General features: G+C 38.1%; 1 protein-coding gene across 1 annotated transcript in view; it reads left to right on the top strand.

Annotated features, from left to right (window-relative positions):
- Positions 1-14,119, top strand: part of CDH8 (cadherin 8) — a 201,688-nt gene that overhangs the window by 26,770 nt on the left and 160,799 nt on the right. The gene's annotated exons all lie outside the window — the stretch shown is intronic.

Genomic DNA, 14,119 nt, shown 5'->3' with positions numbered 1-14,119 from the left:
ATTCTGAAATTTTGTTTCCTTTCCTAATTGCTACCATGTGACATGAAGTATTTTTTTGTAAATCTTGTCCCTGGGTTGCCAAGGGTGTGCATTTCAATACCTCTTCATTTAGCTGAATTTTTTACCAGCCTCTGATTTTTCTTTTCCTTCCCAGAAGCCATAGCTGGTTGATTTGTGTGCTGTAGCTCAAAATGTAGTGTCTTCCCTGATTTACAACCAAGAGACACCCTCAACCAGAAAACAATTGCTGTTAATGAGCATTACAGTGCCTTAAAGATGAGTAGAGTCTTTTAATTTTGCAAAGTTGATCTTATTTTAATGTCCCTGCAGACTGCTTTCTCTGAAGTTTAGTAATGTTAATGATAGTAAAGACATTTGCAATTACTGTGATACAGCTTTGGTTAAGACAAGCTAACAGGAGAATAGAGTTAGAAACTAGTGATCCTCTACTTATTTAGCAGTAGCTTTTATAAATTAGTGGGTGGGTACGTGAGAGTTGCCTTGGAGTAAGTTCAGATGTTGACTAACTTCTGTTTTATTTTAAGTAATCTGAGTTTTCTGACAGATTATATTTCAGTGTGGTAAAGTCCTGGGCTACGTTCTCTGCATGAGTTAGCTTTATGTCACCTTCCTGGAGTTGGAAAACTTAATATTTGTTATGCAGCTTCCAAAGTGACCTTCAAGTTACTATTATTTTGAAAGGAAATATTCCTCAAAGTTCTGGTTTGTTTTGTATAGGAACCCGCTTAAGAGAACAGGGATTGTGTTTCCTTTATTTTTGTAAGAACATGATATTGCTTCCTTTATTATGTTTCCAGATCCAGAGTTTGTTAGAAATAGTCTACAATTTGGAGGCATGGAGGTAGGTTAAAATACAAGGCAGCACGTGGTATATTTGATAGCTTATTTAAACGCACAAACCTAGCTATAGAAGAAAAAGATGTATATACTTGCGAAAGTAATATTGCCTATGCTTGTTATGGTAGGAGACCAAAGAAATGCCTCCGAACTATAGGGATGAGAGGTTCCAAACATCATAGTGCAAGGTGTTGCTAACATCCCTAGTTATAACTGCATTGTTTCTCCTATGGTGCTGATACTGAAACTGTAGTTGTGTAGTATCTTAAGTTGCTCTGGTGTCCAATGAAGTATTACTTTCTGGGTCTTGCTTTTGATCTCTTCAGTATTATCTACTCAACTCCAAATACAAGTCTTTTTAAGACTGAAGTAGAAGTGGGCAGGATTACTCTATTAAGGTCTAACTATTATGCTGTACTTTGCCGAATGTGTTCTTAAACAGAATGCACTATGTGTTTGACTAACTTGTCATTGGCTTCCTGTTGTCTCAGTTACTCTCCCTGCCAGGAAGTCCCACCAATGTGAGGGTGCTTTCTTCTTAGCCTCAGTTTCACTCATTAGATTAAACAGGATGTTGTTGTGCAGAGTGAAAGGATTCATGTAGTCTTAAAGGGTTTCAAGTGTTTTGGTTGTTTCTGATCTACAGCTGTTTTGTGATAATCATCTTGCTTTTTCAGCATGGGGGGGAGGGGGGGGGGGGGGGGAGGGGCAGGGAAAGATTGTCATCATCGGTATTTCCAGAGGTTTTGGTTTTTATAAATATCAGTCATGTACTAAAGCTGTTACATCAGACTTCTTCATCTGAAGAGTCGTTAGTTGCATCTAAAAAGGAGGCACTTTTCCTTTTATGAGCCAATTTAAACTGTGAAGGAGTGTAACAGCGTGGTGTCAGCTTTGGCTCTGCTCTACTCTTTTTATTGTTGATAGAGCAGCTGACCTCCCTGAGCTGGAGAGGAGATGGAGAAGTCTCCAAAGAAAGGCAGGAAGCAAAGTTAAGGAAAGATCAATGACTCGGTATCATTCACTGGGTTTTTACAGAATGGAGCAATTGCATTTGCATTTCTAAGGATTTAGGAAGCCTTAAGAATTTTGTAGTTCAACAAACTTTACTTTAAGAAATGAGCATTTCTAAAAATTATGCCAGCTACTGAGGTTGCACAGTCCTTTTCTCATACAATCGGAGCAGTCAAAAGGATGGATTTTTTTCAAGGGCATTAGCACTGGATGAATGCTATGTAACTTAGTGTCCTCTGCTAAATGTTAGATGTCAAGCCAGCTTTTATTCATTATAATTTAGTTAATTAATCAAGATTTTCACTTTGTAGCAGTTTGACACCCAATACTCAGCAGCAAATACATTGTGGTTTGAAACTAATGTTTTCTGTTAAGGTTCTGTATGGTTGTTTCCTCAAAACTAACAAATACAGAGAAAAGGTAGAAGGTAAATCAGGACTAACTCTCAGAGTACCAGTAGGTATATGTTAAATAGGTTGTATGAGCCCTCCTTTGCACGTAAGTTTACTACTGGACTGAACACTGACTCTGAAGCCCAAAAGCTGCATAGGGCCTGGATGCTGGATCCCATGCTCGTGTTGGTTCAGGCACTTCCTGTGAACTTAGTGCAACCTGTACTGGAGCATGGAGTTCAAAGGCCAAGATGTCAGTGAACAACTTTTCTAATGTGTGACTTATACCTTTTAAAACTGTGTACAGGATTTTTTTTTAAGTTTGCCTTGCTTTTGGAGCGCAAGTAAAGGCACTTCCTTGCTTCTTCAAATAAAGATTGGAAGAAAATCCTGAAAGAGTTGCAACTGACTTCCAATTATATGGTTTTAGGCAAAATGCCTTGTCTCTTTCAGTAAGTAATATTTCAGTGTATGTACTTCAATGAAACAGTGTTTTTCAGAAGGCATCCTGCCATTGTCATTAAAAAAAATAGGAAGGCAAACCAGTAATGCTGTAATTGAATGCCTTGCTGTTACCAAATAGTATCAGTTGGATGACAAGGCATTACCTACTGCATTTTGTGGCAGGTATGGCTGTGAGAGAGCCCTAAAGCAGAAAAAGCAGCCACTGGACACTGGTCATGTGAAGTGAGTAGAGGGCACTGGAGACTTTAAATTAGACAAGTTTAGAGGAGGTGGGGGGGAATGAGGGTCCTTGATAAAGAAGAGTAATGTGAAGAGATTTCAAGGATGAGACCAAATCTCTCTCAAGCATCCTGTAACAGTATTGTATTATGTTTTGAATGAGCTACCTGATCACTTTTTTCTTCCAAAGGTCCAGCAGGGCCTTTAAAATCACTTGCTCTCAACTATTCTGAGTTGGATAAATATTTGATGACATGGAGTCTTGCGGGCACTGCAATAATTATACAAATTGTAATGCTAATCCTTGGTATCAATAATGCCTTTGGAGAAAATAGCATTATATACTTCACTCCCAGAGAATAATAACAATATTAACGCAGCACTGACACTTGGCAGCACTGCTTCCCCAGCCTATGTTCACTTGGCAATTGGAATTGCAAAGAAGCATAGAAAGTGCACATTTCTGGCTGCAGTTCTGCTTCTAGAGTAGCAAAAAAGAATTTGGCATTTAATGATATGCAAAGTGTTGTTCCTATTTGATTGTAGTATACTATACATGCCTTGGAGCATGACTTAAAGTAATTTAACAACTGGAATAACAGGCATTTGGGAAGAAACTAATTTCATACGAAAGCAGATCACAGACACTAGGCTTGTTCACAAAAATGTTACCTTGTCATGCTATATGAAGTTGGATATCGAGCTAGCAGGATGATGATGTGGGGACAACATCTCTCAGTTCAGACTGGATGAGATCCACTTCACAAAATAACATAATTAGCAAGATGTAAATACTGTAGTCAACCTGCTTTACAGCCCCATAACAGAAGGTTGTAATGATTTTTTTAAAATTTCACTAAGAGAACGAGTTTGGATTCCTGCATACATGTAAAGTCTCATTTTTTTTTCAGGTGTAGCCTGTGTCACCACATAGAGTGCGGGCTCTGTGCTGCTCCAGGGCTGCCCATCCCCACCTGCTCCCTCTGCTCTGTTAACCTGGAGAAGGATGCCTAGTGCTGGAAGTGAGAAGTGATTCTGGTTTTGGAGTCCACATGTTTCTCAGCTATTTTGCTGGTAGACTTGTCAGATTGAATGATTGTCAGTAACTATTGTCCGTATGTACTAGAAACATAGTTGAAGCTGCTAGTGTATTCAAGTAGTTCACAGTGAATCTGAGAATACAGGAGGAAAAAAAGGAGTAGCAGCCTCTACAACTCTATCTCCATGTGAGAGAGGTGCTTCCCCTGTGCCACTGCTGGGTCTGAAGCACTAATGGTTTATGATTCAGCTCCCATCTCTTCATACCTGAGTGGAGAATAGGGGCTGGAGGAACTTCGGACATTTCAATGATTAGATTCTTTCCTCCCAGTCTCTTTCTGATGTAGACTGACATATTTTTACTCCAGTAGAAGTGAGGAGGAAAGTAGAGGTGGTATGGTGTTGTGGGAGAGCTTGGACAGAGGTGACTGAGAGCCTTAAGAGCTGTCCTTGTTGTTGTCATCAATGTGGTTAAGGATTCTGTACTTAGGTGATTACCTAAACTAAAATCAGTACTATTTAAAGCAGAATCACAATCGTCCCTATAGATAGCATATGCAAATCCAAATTCTTCATCTTTTATATTCCACAAGATTGTCACAAGAGCTTTGAGATTTTTGAAGTACAACTCTGAGGTTAAAATTAATTTTAAAATAGAAATTATTTGCACTTCTTTAGCAGCTTTCATCAAAGAAATTAAAGTGCTTTACCAACCATAATAAAATAAGCCTTATAACATAGTTGCGAAGTAAGAAAGCAATATAATTCTTTTTGCTGTGAGAAAAAATGACGTAGCAGAAATTGCAAAGTCAAACCTTCTGAGGAAAGACAAACCAATTTTTCCCACTGTGTACATTTTCATTGTGCTCTCCTTGTTCATGTATCTTATGATGCAGCTCTAAATGACTATATAAAATACCTCTGTGAGATACATAAGATAGCAATGTGAATGTGAAATAAAGTTAAAAATCATGATAATACAACCCAGCTACCTATTACAAAGGAAAAAAAGGAATAAGTAACACAGTACAAACTGTCAGTTCAGTTTTCCCTTTAAATGACATCTCAGGAACATACCATGTCCATGTAACAGCTACTGTTTCTCTCACAATGATGGTTTTATGTTGAGGGATCTTGCTTTTAAGAACAAAAACCTAATACTTATTAAGAAATGCATTTAGGGCTGAAAGTGCTTTTTTTTTTTTTTTTTTTTTTTCCATTTCAGTTATATTTCAGACTCCAGTGTCTGACAATGCAATCTGACAAATGCAGTAAGAGATGGGTGTTATATCCTGTTCTGAATTTTGTTACAGTTGCTGAGTTTTGGTGAATATTAATTAAGTTCTAAGTAACACCTCTCCTGAAACATTAGAATTCAATGGTATAATGAAATTCATAGTAGAACATGCCAATGCTCATTTGAGACCTGTTTATCATATTCCCTTCAGTTAAATAAAAGAGATCATTTAGGAAATGTTTTAGGTGAAATTATAGATTAGCGTTCTACTTATTCATGCTTAAAATTGAGTTCCATTTCAGCTGTGGAGGCCAACAAATCAGGTATGGTGGGGCTGGGCACTGTTTCCACTTGAGTTCTTTAAGAACTAAACATTATGTATCAGTAAGTGATCCTTTTTGCTACATTTTTAGCAACTAATCTCTGATCAAAGGAATACAAAAACGTAAACATCAAAGGTGCTTCTTAAGGGTTTACAAATCTCTGCTTTTTTCTGTATCAGAGAATATGGGTGCTAGTTTTGAGGATATTGCACTTTATCTGTCTGGGGGAGAAAAAAAAAATCAGTACTTAAACAATATCAGATCTACTGGTAATTTTCATCTTTGTATATTATATTAGCTTTTCCATTTCTTCAGCAGAGCCGTCTGGATGATAGGCTGCAATAAAGGAGTGCATTGAATGTAATTATAGTAATTCAGACAAAAAAAAATGTTATTTCACTGAAAATTAACATTGTTAAAAGTTCTACTATGACTTTCAATTAATGAAAAAAAGCAGCTAAACTGACTGGACTAAAAGCATATCAAAACAAGTGCAGCAGAGAAATCCATAAAAAGAAGAAAATGAACAAAGAAGTCATAGAAATGTCAGTGGATAGATTCTGGCCACCTCCCCTGCTGCTGGCTATAACTGAACACAGTTGTGTCCACAGTTTTGTAGCAAAATTTTGCAGGGTAATTCTTTTTATTGTCATGTGCGTACCGTTTATATTCATTACTGCTCGTTTGTTCAGGAACTTTACCATTGTGGATGCTTGGATTTTCCCACAAATACTGATACTTTTTATCAAAACTGTAGGCATGCAAGGGCATGGCAACAGCATGACTGTGTGTGTGCTGTTTGACCAGTGAATGAAACCTGTAGTTGGTTTATTCATCAAGAAAAAGTAGTGAGATTCTCAAGACCTTTTCCTATTAGAGCAAAAGCTGTGTTTGGCAGAAGAAAAACAAACATGTCTGGCAAAACGTTGTGATGTTGCTAACATGCCTTGCTGCAGTGCTGCATCTCTGCAAGTACATCTGATCAAAAATCTACCATCCATGTAAAAAATACATGTAAAAGCATTGAGGAAGAACACCTATTTCATGGGTCAGGTTAGATCTCAGTCCGTAAGATTCTGATCTTACTCCCTTCCTTTTTACAAATCTAGAGGGTGATCTCTGGACTGTTTTTTTGAATGTTCTGTGCTTTGAACTCTTCTTTGCTCACTTTCTACTAGACACAAACGACACAAACCTCCATGTTCTGCTCTATTCCTGTTATCAGCTATTGCTGGTCCTTCTTAGTATTATTCTTCCTCCATCACCCAATCCATCAGATGTCTTTCTCCTTCCTTCTTTCCTCCAAGAGGTTCTCCCTAGTATTGTGACTATTGGCATTAATTCTGATTTTTTTTCATTTTCATTGCTGGGTTCACTGTCTTCCCCTGCTGACCATGCAGCAGATCCCTTTCCATAAGCCTAAGAAAGAGTGGCTTTTCCCCTGGAGGTTTCAAGTAGTTTGGTGCCTGTACATTTGCAACCTTTAGGTGACGGCACACATGTATTGCTTCTATGTGCAGTGGTAAGCTGTGTGCAGAACATGATCTTAAATCAGAGCTGTGACAGGTCATCACTTCATACTCATGGAAAAATAAATAATAAAGGAGGATAAAGTAGTAATGATCAATGGCTAGACAGAGGGTCTGCAGCCAAAAAAAATAAAATACCAAGTGGGGGCCTACGACAGACTGCAATCCCACTATATAAAGCTTTAGCAAAGAGATTACTTCATGTTTCTAAATGCAGCTGTGGGTTGACCTAACTGTGCTGGGTCCAGGTTTGCTATCCCCGTTCTCCCCCCATGTAAAGGCAGGTAATTCACATGAAGGGCCTGCATGGCTCTTCCCTTCTGATTGCTGTTGCCATTGGAAGTGGTGCTAAAACCCCCATTGATCTGTATGGGATCTCAGCTGGACTAGCTCCAAATGCTTTTGAAAGTCCTTCTGGTTTTCCCTACAGTATGATGATTTATCCACTCAATTCTAAAGGGCAATTTCAATCTCTAATGGATGCCATCAGTATTTTCAAATGAGGCGCCTTTTAAAATGTGGAAATAGCTCTGAGAATAATTCCTAGTAAAGTAAACGTTGAGTGTTAGCTTTTTGTTGTTGCTGTGCAGAAAAATACAGTTTTGCTTGGGGTTGATAAGAGATTGAAAAGTGTGGTTAATAATAAAAGCTGAAGTGGGAGTTACTTTAATAATGGCATGTCATGTGTAAGCCTATAAAATAAATAGTAATTATCACATTTGAGAAACTACTGTTAGAAATTGTATTGCTCTTGACAGCTTCATCTGTACATCAACCCTTTCTGGATTATGCACTTTCTTGTTCTTAATGAGCAAACAAATGAAACAGAATTTCTTACCCTGATAGAAGGTGTTGATTTCAACAAAACCTAAACAAAAATAGATAAGACAACCAGTATAGCAGACTGCAGGATTATTTTTTGCTAATGTATTTTCCTCTTACAAAACAAGATGGAAAACACAGCAATAGTGTTATTTAAGTTTCCTCTGTCATCTTATTGTTCATGTTTAAGGGGGTAGATTTTGCATATTTCATAGTTCACATCAAAGCGATATTATGAGCAGTAGTGAATTCAGAATGACAACTCTGTAGTTTTTGCTTAGAAATAGAAATGTGTCAATGTAGTTTCATGAATCCCCAAAATTGAGAACACCAAATTTAGAAGATATGGCAGCCATTTGTGGTGTTGATTTTGTTTGTCCGTTATTTATTCTCCTGCTCTCTTCCCACACTCTGGTTCAGGAGAATTCCAGCAATATTTGTACTTTGAGATTTTTTTTTGTGAAATGTAATGTTTTGTTAAAACTATGGAACATTTCAGGTAACCATCTACAGCAAATACATATGAAAAAATGTGTAGTTACTTGCCATTCTATTTACTGATAATTTTAATCTAAATATCAGTTTTCATTTCTAATGAGTTTTACATGTTCTTCACTTTGTTTGTTGGAAGGAGTTGGACTTCGAATATTCCTCAAGTAAAACATATTTTATCTTATTAAGAAGAACTTTATCTCATAAGAACATGCTTCAAGCTTCAAAGTATATTTACTTTGGTACTAAATAACACATACTTGGTCCCTTTAAGCAGTGAGATAAAACTTACTCCAACGGCTATTTGAAGACACCTAGCATATCTTCTATGTATCACTTCTGAATGTAGTCTTCTGAGCCTTAGAAAGTCAGAGTTGATATGTGTCAAGAAAGAGGAAAATAAGTCAAATCAATAGAAGTAAGCAGCAGAAATTGTGTTGGAATCACACTGCACAGTCCCTTGACAGACTTATGTCATGTTGTTTCTTTTGTTCTGCTATATGGGGCAATAAGTTCCTGCAAGCAGGACCAAGTCTGTGAAATTGTGATGTTATGTGTAAAGGGGATGTAGGGCACCCATTGTATGCATGGATTTGCAAATCTGAATCACTGTCAGGTGCAAAGGAGGAAGTTTATTTTCAGGGAAAGTTACTTCAGTGAGCTGACTTCATTCACAGTCACACTAATGGCAAAGCCATTGGTTTTTGACTATAGCAAGGTTGCAGATCTTTTTACAGTACTATCTGAATTTAGCCTTGTGTTTGTAGGCAAGCTCTGATGCCAAGGAAGAGAGGGAAGCATACCTGTCGAACATGGCAAGTAATGTGCTCATTTTAGAATAAGAAAACGGTACTTGAGGGAGCAGCAGCACGCAGCAGGAGCACTGCCGAGCAAGCTGTGTGCTTCCCTCTGCTCAGCAGTGAGCCCGGCCTCCGGGGGCATCCTCTGCTGACTGCCACCCGTGAGGGGGCACGACAGCCTCCATTTACCACTCAGTAGGAGTAGCTGAACTGTGCAGGCAGAACTGTTTCATTCCAAAACGTTTGTCATACTCCTTCAGTGCAAATTCAAGTTACGTTACTCACAGCAACACCCTAGCAATCATAGCTTGGTATTGCTGCAAGTGCTGCTAAAATGCTGCACATCACCTTGAAGCTGCAACAGTTTTTGAGCCTCTGAGGAGGCCAGGAGTCACTTTGGCATCATGTGGGTAGAAGCAGTATTGCAAGAGACTGTTTTCATTTCCCTGGCATACAGCCCGAGCCCCTGCTGTAGCAGAGACCATATTTGGCTAAGGATAATGTGTGAGCTGAACTCTCTATGCAAACCTGACATGCAAGAGGCATTTTATTCAAACAGCAAGGGCCAAAGCCCCGGGCGGGGGGGGGGGGAGAGGGGGGGAGCTGTGGTCCTGTTCGGTGTCGTCCACCTATAGCACCCAGGCTGTTTCCTTGGCTCCCTGTTTCTGATGTTGAGCTGTGCTCATCTACTGGGGAACTGGGCTCTGTGTTTCGAGCACACCGAGGAGGGGATCAGGGCCAGGCAGTGAGGGTGGCGTTGGGGTTTGGAGAACCCCAGTTACACCTTGCTGGTGCAGTCACTGAGCAGTAGGTCTCTACAAAAGTCATATCTGAAGTGTACAGCTGGACAGAAGCCAGAGAACTAGTGTTCCATTATGCTTTCCTATTCAGAGAGCAGTTGGGTCACTGTCCAGCTTAGGTACCTGAGCACTATGGCAGGTGGCTTGTTTGTTCTGGTGGCCCTGCTACACTTGTCCTGCACTGGAATGGGGTATGCACCTTCTTAATTGCATTTCATACAACAAAGTTTTAAATTATTTGGTGCATGTATAAAACATTTTCTTCTCCACGGAAGTCATGATGCAAAAGAAAAAAGAGTAAAGGTAGTGCAGGTTATGCACAAGGAGTAAAGAGCTGTAGATCAATATGTTACAGTAACCTGGAAGAAGCAATGAAGCAGGACAAACAAAAAAACTTTATGAATAGATAGTAATTGATTTCTGTCATTTTTTCCACTCCTATTCCTTTTTAACATTACAGAGCTAAGTACAAAGACAAAAATGAGAAGAAAATTAAGGGAAAAACTTGGCTGTGTTTTTGAAAGAAGATGAGGCAATGGTGTGAATACTAGGTGACTATTTCTAGTATGGTATATGCTGTTCTGGCTTGTGCACAGGTTTGACTGTTAGCTTTAGAAAAATTTCTTAAATGCAGAATTCTCAGTTAACTGAGGGGTGGGAGAAGACTGAAGCTGGTGTCCAATTTGGGCAAGTACATTGCTGTGCCAAAGTCTTTGCATTTAAGTCATGGAATCAAATCTCTGAATAATTCTTTGAAAATAGTAACAATAAATGACTGGTGGCAGAAGATGGCACAGTACTAAACCCCGATAAGGAATGCCTTGGCTAATCTATACTGTTATGTTATGCAGCCAAACCTGTGCCCTGATGATATTCTTTTTATATGTAGGCTACTGTTCTGGCTCCAATCTAGTGCCAACCTGTCACAGAATGAGGAAAGTCGGGTATTAGCAGTAGCAAGTATTGCACTGAAGGTCAGGATAGGTCTGCACTTGAGATATGCAGCTACTGGTAGTGTGGATGTATCTGAATTTGAATATAAAAGAGCCTTTAGTTATAAAAAGGCAACCACACACTTCTCCTTGCTTTGGAGTAGTACAGAAGTAGTACAGATTTGTTCCAACAGAGATAGCTGTCATCCTTAATTTACCAAATGCTCAGTGGGTGATCTTCCTTTTAAACTCAAAAGTAAATGCTTTAATGAACAAGTTTGGGTTCTCATGTCTTGGTGCATGAGACCTGTGCCGAGGTCTCCATCCTGGTGGAAGGAGTGTGATAGCCACAACTACAGTGAGAAGATGCTTTCCAAATGTCTCTGTTCAGCTGTTCCCAAATCATGAAAATAACTTTCTGTAGGGTTTCTGTTTATTTTCAGTTAATCTATTGACTATTCTTTGCTTCTTTTGAAAAAAAAATGGATCATACCTTATGTGGTGGTGCTATAGCTCTGCAGTAAATTTGACTAGAACTCAGAACTGCATAGGAATTTGCATTTGAAGTGAGAATACTAGGTTTTGTTTTTAAAAATTAACATTCATAGATGTAATTCTTATTTACCAATATCCTGCTGTGATGAGAATAACATTATTTCTTACATAGCTTCTACCAAGTTAGATTTCCATTTTGTAATTATGTTTTTTCACCTGAATTTTTCTGTCCCTCACTGTGAAAATGCGTTGTATTATATGTGGAAGTTTAAAAAGCCCTAAACTGATCTGGATTTGTGGTGCATAATTTTTAGTCATTTTTATGTATATTAATGCTAAATCATGTTCTTGATTTCCATAAGTGACCCAAATAATATGCCGAACTTCTTCCATGTTTTAAACAGTCCTAGGTTTTGATGAACAAAATTGATAGGTATGAGATGAACAAAAGAATACAGATGACACATAATATAATGCTTGTTCAAAAGTTGTGAACTTGTCAGATGGTCTGCCAAAAAATGGATTATTTTCTGAAAGTTTGAAATATGGCTGAAATGCATGATGGCCATTATTTAAAGCCTTTAATTTTTAACATTCATGCTGTTAGGCAAATGATAATCATAGGTTTTAATTTCCTACAGAATTGGACAGAAGTGTAAATTGCTTTATATAATTTAATATGAAAAAACTCAGATCAGAATGGAATTTATATCCTTGTCAGCATACGTTGTCTAATCTGACAGACTGATATTAATACATTGAATAAAACTGGAATTTTCCTAGACATATGGTATACTGTAGAATCCTTGATGTTTACAATTTTTGTAAAGTCTATATTAAATTCTATGACCCTTTTGTAAATATAAAAACCGAAGTGTTTTTAGTCAAAACATTCTCCTACATTTTCTTTTGACTTCATAAATCTAGAGCAACTAAAGAATTAGAGTATTGAGATCTCTGGTTTTCAAAGTAAATAGGCTTATTATTTCTTGCCTTTTTCTGCCACTTAATATGTACTTTTTATTATTACAAATGGGAGTCATTTAATACAGATTACTGTTTAGCTATGTATATTTTAAATAGCTTTTTAGGTTCTGTGTTTTATTTCATTTTGCAAGGGATTAAAAAGTACAAGTTGGCTTAAAAACCTTTCTGGAAAAAAAAAAGTTTTCTTTCATGTTCTCTTCCCCAAAAATCTGGTTTTATCAAGAAAAATGTCTGCAGCAAACAGGCACTCTTGCAAAACCATACTGTGTTCAACAGGACTCACTGAACCACAGCGAGCATCTGATTTTCTAGCCGTCAGCTTGGTAACCTTCTCTTGGTCTGTTCTGCACGCAGCTAGCCATGAGGCAACATGGCTCTGAGGTCAGGGATCTTGCTCAGTGTTAGATTATTCTGGAGATGAAATCCCTAATGAAATCACAAAGTCAGTGGCACGGGACTGATTAGACAATGTAAAAAGCCAACTGGCAAGGGCCTTAGGTCCCTGGGGCAGGACTCCACACAGCCTTTGGATGGGCTGAATGAAACTCTGGGACTTAAAGAAAATGTAAACTTTACTCAGGCTCCAAAACCACTAAGTTTTAAAAGAGATTTTGAGTTTTGTAAAAAATGCTCTCAGCAAAATATTCTAAGTGTTGGCCAACTCGACTGTCTTACCTCAGAGTAGTTTGTTCTCTCTACAGAAAACTTTCCATTTCCTTCCTGACCTTTTTTATTAACTGTTCTTTCAACAACATGGAAAATGCGTTAAGGATACGTAACAGAAAGTGTCAATCATAGGTCCATGGACTTAGTACTACTTGAGAATCTGACCCCATATTCTAGCAAGTAAAACTATTTAGTATTTTGGGGGTTGGGGTAACAACATATAAGGATCTGAGTAACATAGTGTAGAGACAGAAAAGAACAGGTTATATCTATTTGTGAGTAAAAGCTAATGTTTTGCATTTTAACAGGGAAGGAAATGAACAGTGGCAGTAAAAGCACATCTGCCACAGCAGAGCCTAGTGGCAAAAGTTACCTCTTGTTAGTGTGATGACAGGATCCAGATGTCACACAGTTAGGGGCATTTGCTAAAATCTTTTCTGAAGTAGGAACACCTGTGACCATCAAATTTGATAAATATTAGGTAATACACTATGCCTACCACAAATGTGTTTTATAACCAACATAGTTGCTGACAGAGCAGCCCAATTCCTGATGCTTCTTGCTCTTTATTCCTGTTTATATGGTACTTCTCCCTGGGCTGAATCTTTGAGGGCATCTTGATTCACATCTCTTTGCAGCTGTTATCTGTATATAATATACACTATTGCATGATTTCCCAGTGTTTTTCTTAGTATTAAACTGAAACTATGCAGTTCTGAAGCTTAAATGTCTAGGACTTGAGGTTAACCGCTGGGAATTCAGGTTTGTCTTTCCATGAATTTGCTTGGTGGCTGCTAGGTGTTGCCTGTTGCAAATGAGTAACACATATGCTATGGACACACTGCTGCAAACTATGAACAAACATTTTAAGTATTTGAAAACCACATTCTGTGGTCTTTGTCATCCTCAGTTTCAGTGACTTTGAAGTAGTTCTATGCTTTTGAGGAAACAGGTTCTATGGCATGCTTGAATTCTTTATTAATTTGAACTCAGAATATTGCCTCACCAAAAGCAAATAAATATTTTAAAATCACCCCAAATTCATTTGTT

This window comes from Anas acuta, chromosome 10 (assembly GCF_963932015.1).
Source record: "Anas acuta chromosome 10, bAnaAcu1.1, whole genome shotgun sequence".
NCBI classification, from domain to species: domain Eukaryota; kingdom Metazoa; phylum Chordata; class Aves; order Anseriformes; family Anatidae; genus Anas; species Anas acuta.
Note: the sequence above shows the minus strand (reverse complement) of the source record. Positions and strands in the feature narration are given on the sequence as shown.